Below are 11,942 nucleotides of genomic sequence, written 5' to 3' on the forward strand. Positions count from 1 at the left end.
CTACTGTATTCCAAAGAGATCTTTAAGGAGGGAAAGGGCAAAAATGTTTGTAGCAGCCCTTTTTGTAGTGGCAAGAAATTGGAAAATGGAGGATACCCCTCAGTCGGAGAATGGCTGAATAAGTGATGGCATGTAAATGTTATGGATTATTGTTTTCTAAGAAACGATCAGGATTTCAGAGAGGTCTGGAGAGACATGTACTGAAGCTAAGTGAAGTGAACAGAACCAGAAGATCATTGGCAACAACAAGATTATACTATGATCAATTCTGATGGATGTGGCTCTTTTCAACAATGAAATGATTCAGACCTGATGATGTGATGAAGAGAACCATCTACACCCAGAGAGAGGACTATGGGTATGAGTGTGATTCACTACATAGCATTCTCACTCTTTTTGTTGTGGTTTGCTTGCATTTTATTTTCTTTCTCATTTTTTCCCGCTTGACCTGATTTTTCTTGATCAGCAAGATGATTGTATAAATATGTATGCCTATATTGGATCTAGCATATATTTCTACCATGTTTAACATAGATTGGATTACTTGCCATCTAGGGGAGGGAGTAGGTAGGGGAAGGGGAAGGAAAACAGGAGCACAAGGTTTTGCAAGGGTCAATGTTGAAAAATTATCCATGCATAAGTTTTGAAAATAAAAAGCTTTAATCAAAATTTAAAAAAAAATCAATGCATCAGTGTCCCATTTTTTACATATCCCTTCCAACATTTGTCTTCTTTTTTCTATTACATTAGGCAATATGTCTATCGGGTATTTTCCTCCACTCTCCATATACCTATTCCTTGATCTATAGTGATCCCACCCCCACTCCTCAAGGACAGGAACTTGTTCCTTTTTGTCCTTATACTTCCCAACTACCAGGACATAGTTGGTGCTTAATAAATGCTGAATGGATAGACAGGATTGGGAATTACTTCTGCTTTCAGTGAAACTCCTGGGTGGGGAAACTTTAGCTATGCAAATCGGCACTTTCTCCAGAGATTATCATTTTGAACAACTACCTAAATCACAGAGAAGTTAAATGACTTGTTTAGGGTGACTGGGACTAACCCAAGTCTTTCTGGCTTCTCTACCACACCTCACTGATTCTTTTGTCCCAAAGAATGGAATAGAATTGGATTGAGCAGGGAGGACTAGAATTGAATCAAATCCAATCGAATTTAATTCAATATGAAGGTTTAGTTATATACAACTTGGAATAGGAAAAACATCCTTTCCGAAAAGTCCTTGCTCTTTTATGTGAGACTCAACAAATGACTAAATGAATGGTCCAGCTGAGAGGAGAGGACGCACAAGGATAGAAATGGTCCTCTTGGGAGGCAGAGATTGTTTCAGGGTCCAGGATAGTCAGCACTTTGTGACTGCTTGATGATGGATATACAAAAGGAACGATTCCAAGAAACAACTTCAGAGTAAGGGAAGATTTCCTACCAGCACTGACAAAATCAGAAAATTGCTGTTTCAGGAAGAAATGAGGTCTTCAATGAAAAAATCTGGGTGACCCTTTCTCTGTGGCAGAGATTCCTGTTCTGGAGGGTTCTGGATATGATGCTCCTAATTCTATGACCCCTTCTGTGGCTGCATCTGACTCCCCTGGGAGGGGGAGGAGGAGGATTGTGGTGCTAGCCAGCATATCAGAGCTGCTGATGAGTGGGCCATTCTCTATTTTACTATCTCCTCCCTTGAATCAGATTTTCTCCTGTCTCTTTAAGCCCTCTTCTTCCTCTTTTTTGATCCTTGAACTCTAATCTCTTCTCATCCAGCTTCTTTCTTCTCCCTCGCCTTTTCCTCTTTTTTGTCCTCTTTACTTCTCTTTCTCTTCCCTTCCCTCTTCTTCCTATTCACGTTCCCTTCCCTGATCCTTCTCCTGCAGCCTCCCTCTCCCTCTCCTCCCCCCAAGCATTGTTTTGAGCTTTGCATTCTGGGAAATACAGATGTTTCCAGAGTCAATGTCCTGCATTGTGTTCCTCTGACTCTCCAAAGCCCTGGGCCAAGCTGAGAGTGGGAGGAAGGGTTGCAGCTGGGCTAGTGGAGCATTTGCTACCAGGCCCTTTACTGGCCCAATTTGACCTTTCCCTCTTCCTTTCTTTCCTTTCACCAGACTCCATGTTTTCCCTTCTAGTCGTCATTAATTCTTACAAAACTTCCTTCCTTACCCATCCCCCAACCCAGGGAACCTATTACCCTGGAGGGCTTGATCTAGAACTCTCTCCACAAGGATCCTGAGGGGGCGATTTCATCCTCATTTTGACAGAAGAAAACAGGGGCCGAAAGGAGTGAAATCACTGCCAGTCTAGGTTCCACAGGCACTGCTGGAGGGGAATGGGAATCCAGCCTCTAATGTCAGGGCCAATGCTCTTTCCACTGAACCAGACTGCCTGGAAAGTGGGCCCAACATCCGGGTCCACCTGAGCGGGGCCATCACTCTCTTGGGGAATCCCATTCCTCTATCAAGGCAGGTGGGAGAACCTTGAGTCAGACCAGGCCCGAAGACAGGTCAGGAGGGCCTTGATCAAGAGGCTACGTTGGAGCGGGGCCACTGGACTTCCCCAAGCAGGGAGGCTGGTGAGGGGGACCAGATGGAGAAGAGGGCGCCTCTCCCCTCCCCCCTCATTACTTCTCCTGCTCCGCTATCTCCATTGTGGCTAAGCAGCTGCCTGGGGCTGGGCGCGTGATCTGGGCGCTGCTGGAACTCGTGCCAGTGCCGGCCCCCAGTGGGCATCTCTCCCATAGCTGGACGCCTTCCCCCCCCCCCCCCCCCCGTGGGATCCCCTCAGGCCCTCCAATCTTCATCCTCAGGCCCTCTAACCCTCCTGCGATCATAGAGTGGGCCGAAAAGGACCTCAGAGGGCGTCTAGTTGAACCCCTATTTAATAGGTGAGGAGTTTCAGGAGGAGGGTTTAGCCAACATCAGAAAGGCACTAAAGGTCAGAGGTTGGGATTCGAACCCAGAGCTCGGACTGCACCAACCCCGCCTCCGGAGGCTGGGATTCGAACCCAGAGCCCGGACTGCACCATCCCGTCTCGGGAGGCCGCGCCTTCCTTGTTAGAAAGCTCTTCCTGAGCCATGACGGAAGTCAGAACTTCCCGGCGGGCGTCCCAGCAGCCCGGGGCGGGAGCAGCCCTTTCTGCAGCCCTGAGGAGCGGGAGCACTGAGCTCCCGGAGGGGGGGGGGCGGAGCCTCCCCTGAGCCGTGGAGAGCAGCCTTTCCCTCCCCCCCACCCCGGCCCGAGATCCCGCGGGTGCTCCGCCTTTGTTATCGCCGCCCCACGGACAGCTCCCCCAAGCTCGGGCCGCGTCTCTCCCGTTAAAAGCTCTCCTTGGGCCGCCAGCCCTCGCAAGCACTCGTCCCCGTCTCCCCGCCCCCACGAGGGGGGAGCAGCGCTCGCTCCCTCCGCAGCCCACCTGAGCCCCCGCCCCTCCTGCTCCCCCCCTCCCGGTCCGGAGCTTTCCGCACAGCCTGGGAGGGGGGTTCGGCTAATCCAGAAGTGTGTGGGGGCGAGTGCGGATACTCTGGGGGATTGGGGTGGGGGAGGGGGAAATAAGCATTTATTAAGCTCCTTCTGGGTGCCAGCACGCCCCTATTTCGCAGCTAGCCCCTCACTTGATCCTCCGAGATGGTGAATTTCCGGCCCCACCCCGGCCACCCCCGGGTAGGGACTCGGCCTGCGGTAGTGAGAAGCATTGGCCGCCGCTGCCGGAGTGGGGGGGGTGGTCCGGAGGTAGGGCTGCCCCTTTTCTCGGCCCAGCGTCCATTTGTCTATCCTCCCAGCCGCCCCCTACCTCCCCGCCCCCACCGCCTCGCTGCGTCTGCTCCCGGCCCCACCTTGCCCCCTCCCTTCCAATGGGCTAGCAGCTGGCGGGCGGGGGGCGGGCGCCGGGAGGCAGGAAGACGAGGCTGCGGCGGAGCTGCGGCGGAGGAGCCGCCGGCCGCTCCCGGGGGGCCCTTTCCCCTCATCCTCTCGGCTCGCTGCAGCTGGCCCAGCCCTAAGCCCGGCCCCCAAGCCCGGCCCGGCCCCAGCCCATCCGCACTGTGACTCAGCAATGAAGTCGGCCCCACCCGGTGGGAGAGACGGAGGGGCCGGGGCTGGCTCCCCCCCCCCCCCCCCGTCTTAGCCCGCGCTGGGGGAGGGGGCGTTCGAATCGCCTCGCTCGTCGGGTCACCAGACCCCCGGGCCCCCACGCTCCCCCCCTCCGCCCCGCGGCCTGTTAGGAGAAGAAGCCGCCTCCTTCAGGGGCGTTGCTGGAGACCGTCAGCCGTGGCCCCTTCCCCTCCGCGAGGGGAAGAGCTCCGGCTCTCCACGCTGGTCACCGCCTCTCCCCTCGCCGTCGCCCCCAGCTGCCTCAGGTCCTCCAGGACCCGCGGATCGGGGGTCATTGCTTTGCTTGATTTAATTTAAACCTCCATGGGGTCTGGGCTTTGCGGGCAGAGACAGTATCGGGAGGGACACACAGCAGAGGCTGGCCGGGGTGGGGAAGGAGCGGCGTCCTGGTGGGGCGGGCTCTCCTCACTCCCGGCAGGGTGGTAGTGCTGGAATCCAGCCTTAGAGAGGGGCCTTAGAAGTCAGCGGGCCCAAATCCCTCACGTGATTAACAAAGGAGGCAACCTAGGCCCGGTCATTGCCCAAGGTCATTCAGTGAAAGGTGAAGAGCCGAGCCGAGGGACTCCAGAATGCCTCTCACCCCTAGTATCAGTCAATCAACGAGCTGTGGTAAAGCTCCTACTATGTGCCAGGCTTTGTGCTATGCAATGGGAAAGGCAAAAGATTCTAAGGAGTCCCCGTGCTGCAGGAGCTCTCCACAGACAAGCAGCTAGACACGTACAAGACACCCTGTTGTTTGTCCTTCGTTCTGGAAGAGAGAGGATGCCTTGACATGCAAGCGAATGGGACTGAAGTGAGGGAGGGCTGGGCAAGGTCGCCTGCCTCAGTTTCTCCTCCAGAGCCATCGGGCCCAGAGGCCACAGAGAGAGATCTGGTGACTGGGGATGGGCCTGGATCATGGAGAGATCTCAGTCTTTAAAAGCTGGTCTTTAACTGGCAACACCCATTCAGTAATTTAGGCTAGGGAAGGAGGAGGCAGAGAACAGCCTCTTTTATCTGAGAACAATCTGAGAGGGGAAGACCTTAGGGTTTCTGGCCCAAACCAGAACTTTCTTTTTTTTTTGGAGGCAATTGGGGTTAAGTGACTTGCCCAGGGTCACACAGCCAGGAAGTATTAAGTGTCTAAGATCAGATTTGAACTCAGGTCCTCCTGACTTCAGGGCTTGTGCTCTACCCACTGTGCCACCTAGCTGCCCCCCTCGCTATTTACTTTCATCCAAGCCGGCTCCCACTTGGGTCGGGACCTATTGTTGGCTGATCAAGGAGGGCCAGAGTGAGTTGGGTCTAAGAAAAAGGTCACCCAATGAAACCCAAAGTCTCTTTCGAGGTTTCAGCGATCAAAAACGTGCATTTCTTTTGGGCAGAGCACGGCAGGTAAGGGTATTATATCTTAAGTGGCCTGAAGGTGATGAAGGAGAGAGGAACATAAAGGGGAAAATGGAAAGTGGTCTCAGAAGAGAAGCACTTCATCTTCTAAGAGGATTGGTAAAGACTTCTTGCCTTTAGCTCCTTCAGCCGAGACTTGAAGGAAGCCTAGGAACCCAGAAGGCTGATAAACTCCCTAGGGCTTTTTTAACTTCTCAGAGGATCCATTCTCCACCTCTAAAAAGTGAGAAAATGATTGCCCTGGAGCAGATGGGTGATGCAGTGGGTGGAGCACCGGGCTGGAATCCAGAAGACTCATCCTCCCCAGTTCAAACCAACCTCACAAACTTACTAGCTGTATGACCCTGGGCCAGTCACTTCACCCTGTTTGCCTCAGTTTCTTCATCTGTCCAACAAGCCGGAGAAGGAAATGGCAAACCAGTTCAACCATGACTGAACTCCAACAATAAAATGCTTGAAGGTTTGCAAAGAAACTCATTTTTAGCCTCACAATGAACCTGAGAGGTAGATGCTATCATTATCCTTATTTTCCAGATGAGGGAAACTGAGGCTACTTCAAATAAGATTAAAATGACTTGCCCAGAGTCCCACAGGATTTGAACTCTAGATTTCCTGACTTCTTGGTGTTACCCATTGCTCTTCTAGCTTAATAGGGACAATCAGGGTCATTGGGGATACTTTGGTAAGCAGCTGGGCGGACTTCATGGAGGAAGCAGCATTTAAGTGATTTGTCGCCTCTAGGGAAGGGAAGTCATAAGCCCAAGAGCTAGTATGGATGATCTTGACAGAGAATAGCCACCGAGGTAAGGGTTCACTGATACCTCTTCTCCTGACCTTTGAGTTTAGGTCAGTTCCATTTGCATAGCCTTCAAAGACTTCCTATCTCTACCATCCTACTTGAGACTTCACCCAGACTGTACCCATTCCTGGTGCCCACCTCCTGCTGTCCCCTCTGCCCCCGTCTGCCACTCCCTTTCCCTCTCTGGCTTCCAAATGTCTGCTCAGAGTTCATCCTCTGCAGCCCGCAGGGAGCCTCTCTGACCCTCCACACCACCCCAGTGCATCAGCAGGATTCATAAATGCTGTTTCACTGGGCACTGGTTCATCTCATTTTCCAAATTGATTTCACCAAGGGACAAACCCTCAGATTGTGCACAGGAGCCTTCCTGTAACTGGCCAGTGATGCGCCGAGAAGCCCTAACCTCACATGTCCAAAATGCACTGGGAGGGAAGGAGGCCCCCTCCAACACAGCACCAAAGGCCCCTGGCCTGTTACTCCTTCCCTCAGCCTGCCTTTATTCCTTTCAGAGCTGCCTTTTTCATTTAAGAGATGCCCATTTCGAAATCTGCTAGTTAGGGAAGGGATCCAAAAAAGAAGGAAAATGTGATTCCCTAATTCCCTCTACGGGGGGGGGGGAGACAAGGCACATCCTTGGGGAACCAAGAGATAAAGCAGAATGGAAGAGAGAAGTGTGATGAGAGATATTGATGGAGTCGGTAGTGGAAGCTTTCAAAGACCGGAGATATCGTGGCTGGTAGGTAGGAAACAAGGATGGCCACAGAGTTAAGGGCAGCTCTCTGAGGTCATAGAGTTCAGTCTTCTCATTTTACAGATGAGGAAACTGAGGCTCAAGTAGATTAAGTGACTTGGTCAGAGTCCAGCTAGGATCTGAACCCACATTCTCTGGCCCCAATCATGCTTCAGGCTGCCTCTTGTCTTCCAGGCCAGACTTGAACCCCACTCATTTTACACAATATGTCTCTCTCTCTCTCTCTCTCTCTCTCTCTCTCTCTCTCTCTCTCTCTCTCTCTCTCTCTCTCTCACACACACACACACACACACACACACACACACACACACACACACACACGGCTTAAGATCTGAACCAAGATGTTCCTACTTTAATTCTAGTCTTCTTTCCTCATGTTCTCCTGGGTGCCTGTTTTATAGGGCAACAAGAACTACGGAGTCCAGAACGGGATGTGAGCAGCCTCTCGAAAGGCTGACTCCCTTCCCTCTTGCTCGGATCTGAAGGGCAACAGAATCCAAGGGGCTAAAGTCTCTTGTCATTAAGACCCATTTGTAGTCACCTGCTCTTCTCCTTTGACAGCTGAGGCCGGGCAGTATATTCTTGGCCCTAAATCCCTCTTCGCTCTTTGCCCCGCCCGGGTCCCTACTGAGCCTGTTTCGTTTTACATTTTGGATCTGCACCTTGGCCATCATGGCTGGTGTGACCCCCTTAGACACCCCGCTAGTACCCCCTGGGATAAGCCGTGAGTCCGGCTGGCCTGGAATTTTGGAAGTGGAGTTTATGTGAAATAGGCCTGGCAAGGTGGGAGCCCAGGGAGCTATAGCTGGGTAAAGTACCTTTGACAAGTAAGTACCAAGCAGGCTGCTCTGGGTAGGCTTTTGACTACGCCCAGGCCGATTCCTGTTATTGCTGCAAAATGCCCTTTTCCCTGAAGAATATTAGTTCAACTATCTTCCCTCTAAAGTGCAGATAATGATGCTCGAGCTACCTGTCTCTCAGTGTGCTTGTGGGGGAGAGGAGGAAGTGCTGCACAGGCTGTCAGCTCTGCTCATTGTGAATAAAGGCACCCCTGTGGTCTGAGGCATGTAGGGGGAGGGATCATAAAGGGAAGGAGGAAGTGCAGGCTGGGACTGGGCAGCAAGATATGGGAGCAGAAAGGAAGGAAGGAAGAAGAGGAGGGGTCATTAAGGATCTGGGGCAAGGGGTCATTTATCTAGAGGGGAAGGGACTTTGGAGGCCATAGAATCCAATTCTCATTTTACAGAGGAGGAAACTGAGTCCCAGAGGTCCACAGGAGCATGGATTTGGAGTGGAAGAGACTTTGGAGGTTATCAAGTTTTTAATCCCTACATTTTATAGATTAAAAACTGAGGTCCAGAAAGCAGAAATGTCTTGTTCAGGATCTCACAGCTGGTAAGATTCAAATCCAGGTCAGAATACAGACCACATGTTGACTTGGGAAACCATTGATTAACATTGTCTGGGTTGTATTTTAGTTATTTTGGTAACATTTCCCACTTATATTTTAATCTGCTGTGACCATCACCCCTTGGGAGTTTTGCCTCAGTTTGGGCTTGTGATATTGTCCCATTTCTCTCCCCATTATATTCTGCACATGGAGAGCTCGGGCTGCCAATCATTCACAATCTAGTGGGAATTTATTAGTATCTTGGGCAAATAAAGATTTTAAAATGAGGTCCTTGAACTCAAGGCAGGGGTGGGAGAAAGGCGTGATCTGTCGTTCCATCTAAGAGGTCCCTTTAGTGCCGGAACTTTAGTGACCAGAAAAGCTTGGGAAGAAGAGAAAGGAAAAAGCTTTGGGACAAGGGCTCAGATCTGAGAAGCAGCTAAGACCCTGGATGTCTGATGAAATCAGCAAGGTCCAGAGCCAGAGATAGTAATTCTTACACTCAGGGCAAATCCACTAGTGGAAGAACAGCCTGTTCCCAGTGAAATAGTGCCCCACAAACAACTATACCAGGAAAAGAGATGACTTGTTTCCAGAACGAGACTGATTGATGGTCACAATGTGGCCCGTGGGCTGCCATTTCTCAATATGTAGGAAAAGGCTGAGTAGGTGGATAAGGAAGCTGAGGGGAGAGGTGCAGCAGTGGGCCCTGGGAGAGGAACACCCCACACATAGGACTCTGAGGGTGACAGTACTTGGCCAGGAGGGGAGTGGGGACAATCCTGCTGCCAAGTGTTCAAGGGGACCACTATGGGGAGGAAGCACCATTCCCCTCCTGCCCCCACGAGATCTTGGACCATGAGCCAAAGCCTTGACCACCCCACCCTTGTTTTGTCTCTGGCCAATCCAGAGAATCAAGGCAGAAGCCTCTTTGGTATTAGTATATTGGGACAGACACACAGTAGGCACTTGAAACTAACTGCTTGGTTTATGGATTGACTCCTACCCAAATGGATGAAGGGAATGCTTGAGGGTCAAGAGTGCTGAGCAGAATATCTGAGGTTGGGCCCTCCACATGTAGGTCCTTTCACCTAAGCCTCAGTTTCCCCATTTGTAAATTGAGGAAGCCGTTCATACCTCACAGGATTGTTGTAAAATCCTGTCTCTAAAGCATTGTAAACATGGCAGTTCTAGCACGATGACATTCTTTCTCATTTAAGTGATCTTGGACCATCTTCAATTTCTTCTTATAGAAAATGAGATAATTCTTGTATCTCTTTGTTATTGAGCTCAAACAGAAAGATACACGTAAAGCAGTGTACAAAATTATTATTATGATTGAGGCAATTTGAAATAGAATACTAACTCGGGTCAGGAAAATCTGGGGTCAACCCTGACCATGAACAGGTCACTCAACTTCTCAGTGCTTACCACAGATAACTCCCTTGCTGAACAAGAGGTGTTCCTCTGCACTGAGAAAGCTCTCTGTTTAAGGAAATCTCATGTCCAGGAAAACACAAGGCACCATTTTTATTTCTTTTACAAGTGAGAAGATTGAGATTACAGTCACACCCGAAGAGTCTGAGTCAGGATTTGAACTCAATCCTGACCGCAGCGTGTCTGGCACCGAGAGAAAGGTGGAGGTCACCTCTGACTTCTCATCCCCAGCTTCTTGCTGGCTTTTAAGCCAGAAGGGCTGAGCAAGGACCTGGCTCTCATCCCTCCCTCTGGCTCCTCCTGCGAGCCCCCTCCCCCACCCTCCTTTGATGCATTGCGACTTGGAAGGCTTCAAAGTTCCACCACAGAGAGGAGGAATGGATGTCGGGGTCCAGGGCCTCAGACAGAGGAAGCCTCCATCTCCTCCACTGCTCCATCTGGCTCCAGCTGCCTCCCTGTCCATCCCCAGCCTAAAAGGAACAGGAGTCAGTGGAGAGAGGGTCTGTCAGGCCCTCTGCCGGGAGGACACCTCCCACACTCCCCCACGGCCTGGAGCTCCTGGGCTGCCCCTCTTCCCCTCCTTCATGGGAGAAGTGGTCCGGGACTGGGATGTAGCGTCAAGATCTCCAGCTTCCCAAAGGCCCGGGTGATCCCTCCCATGGAAGAACAACCTCTTGGAGTGGTTTCTCCCATAAGCAGACACAACATCCCTGGATCAGAATCTTAGTGTCAAAGACCTAGGGCTAAAAGGCACTCGGGGCTCATGGGATCCAACCTTTTCATTTTACAGATGAGGAAACTGAGGCAGAACAATTCGATGGCTTGTCCAAGGTCACACAGCTAATTTGGCCCAAGCCGCCACACAGAGGCAGAATGAGAATCCGGGCTTTTCTGACTGCGAGTCCCAATACACAGCATCCTTCCTTCTCTTTAGAGGAGAAATAATAGGGAAGAAAAGGATTGTGCTCTAGAACAGGCCAGGAGGGGCTTATTCCCCCTCCCCCGATGGGGGGCTCAGGGTAGAAGTAGAAGCAGGTTCTCTCAGCTTGATTATAAATGAGATCCCTGGCCAGATGACAAGCCACTTGGGGAATCAGGAGAGGGAAGAAATGAAATCAGTTCCACAGAATTCTCTTCCCTCCTCCCTTTCATCCTTCCCTCCTTTCCTTTCCCTCTCCCTAGTGCTGAGAAAAGCTGGAGTGAAAGCCAGAGGCCGCTAGGAAGTGGGCCGGGCTGGCCTGGGCTGACCCGGCTGGCTGGGCAGCCTGTGATTTGGAGAGCAGGGATTGCAGGGGAGAGGGAAGATGAGTATCCCGGGCTCTCTCAGCCCTGGAGGTCAGCTGAGCCAGGCCCTTCATTTTCCAGTTGAGGAAACAGGGCCCGAGAGGTTAAATGATTTCCTAGGGTCACACATCTGCAGCAGGCTGATTTGGGAAGGCTCTCAGAGCTGTGAACACACTGTCCAGAAGCCCTCAGACACTATGGGGGGGCGGGGGGGACGGCGTGTGTGTTGAGTAGCCTCCAAATAGGGGGGTGTTTGGGGGGGGTTCCAGATTCAGAAAACACCCACTGCCTCTACGACTGTCAGAACAAGGAGGGCTTCCCAAGGGATCCAAAGGGAGAGGGAGACCGCCGGGGACCCCATGAGGGAGAGACCCCTGAAGCTTGAACCTGAATGAAGATTTCCTCTGTCCCCTCTGCAGCTCATCCGGAGATGGGGGCTCAGAGCAGAGGGACAGGGGCAATACAACCCAGCGTCGGATATTGATGTGGGTGACAGAGCATCTCAAAGTCATCACCTCATTTTGTCTTTAAAAGATGATACACGGAGCAGTGACCCTCCCTCCTCCCAAGAGTCCTGAGAGAGCTCACAAGGAGGAGGGATAGAAAGGGGGCAGTATAAAAGATTAGGGGGGCAGCTAGGTGGCCCAGGGGATAGAGCACCAGCCCTGAACTCAGGAGGATCTGAGTTCAAATCCAGCCTCAAGACCTAGCTGTGTGATCCTGGGCAAGTCACTTAACCCCAGTTGCCTCAGGAAAAAAAGATTGGGGGGGTCAGG

This window comes from Sminthopsis crassicaudata, chromosome 4 (genome assembly GCF_048593235.1).
Source record: "Sminthopsis crassicaudata isolate SCR6 chromosome 4, ASM4859323v1, whole genome shotgun sequence".
Taxonomy (NCBI): Eukaryota; Metazoa; Chordata; class Mammalia; order Dasyuromorphia; family Dasyuridae; genus Sminthopsis; species Sminthopsis crassicaudata.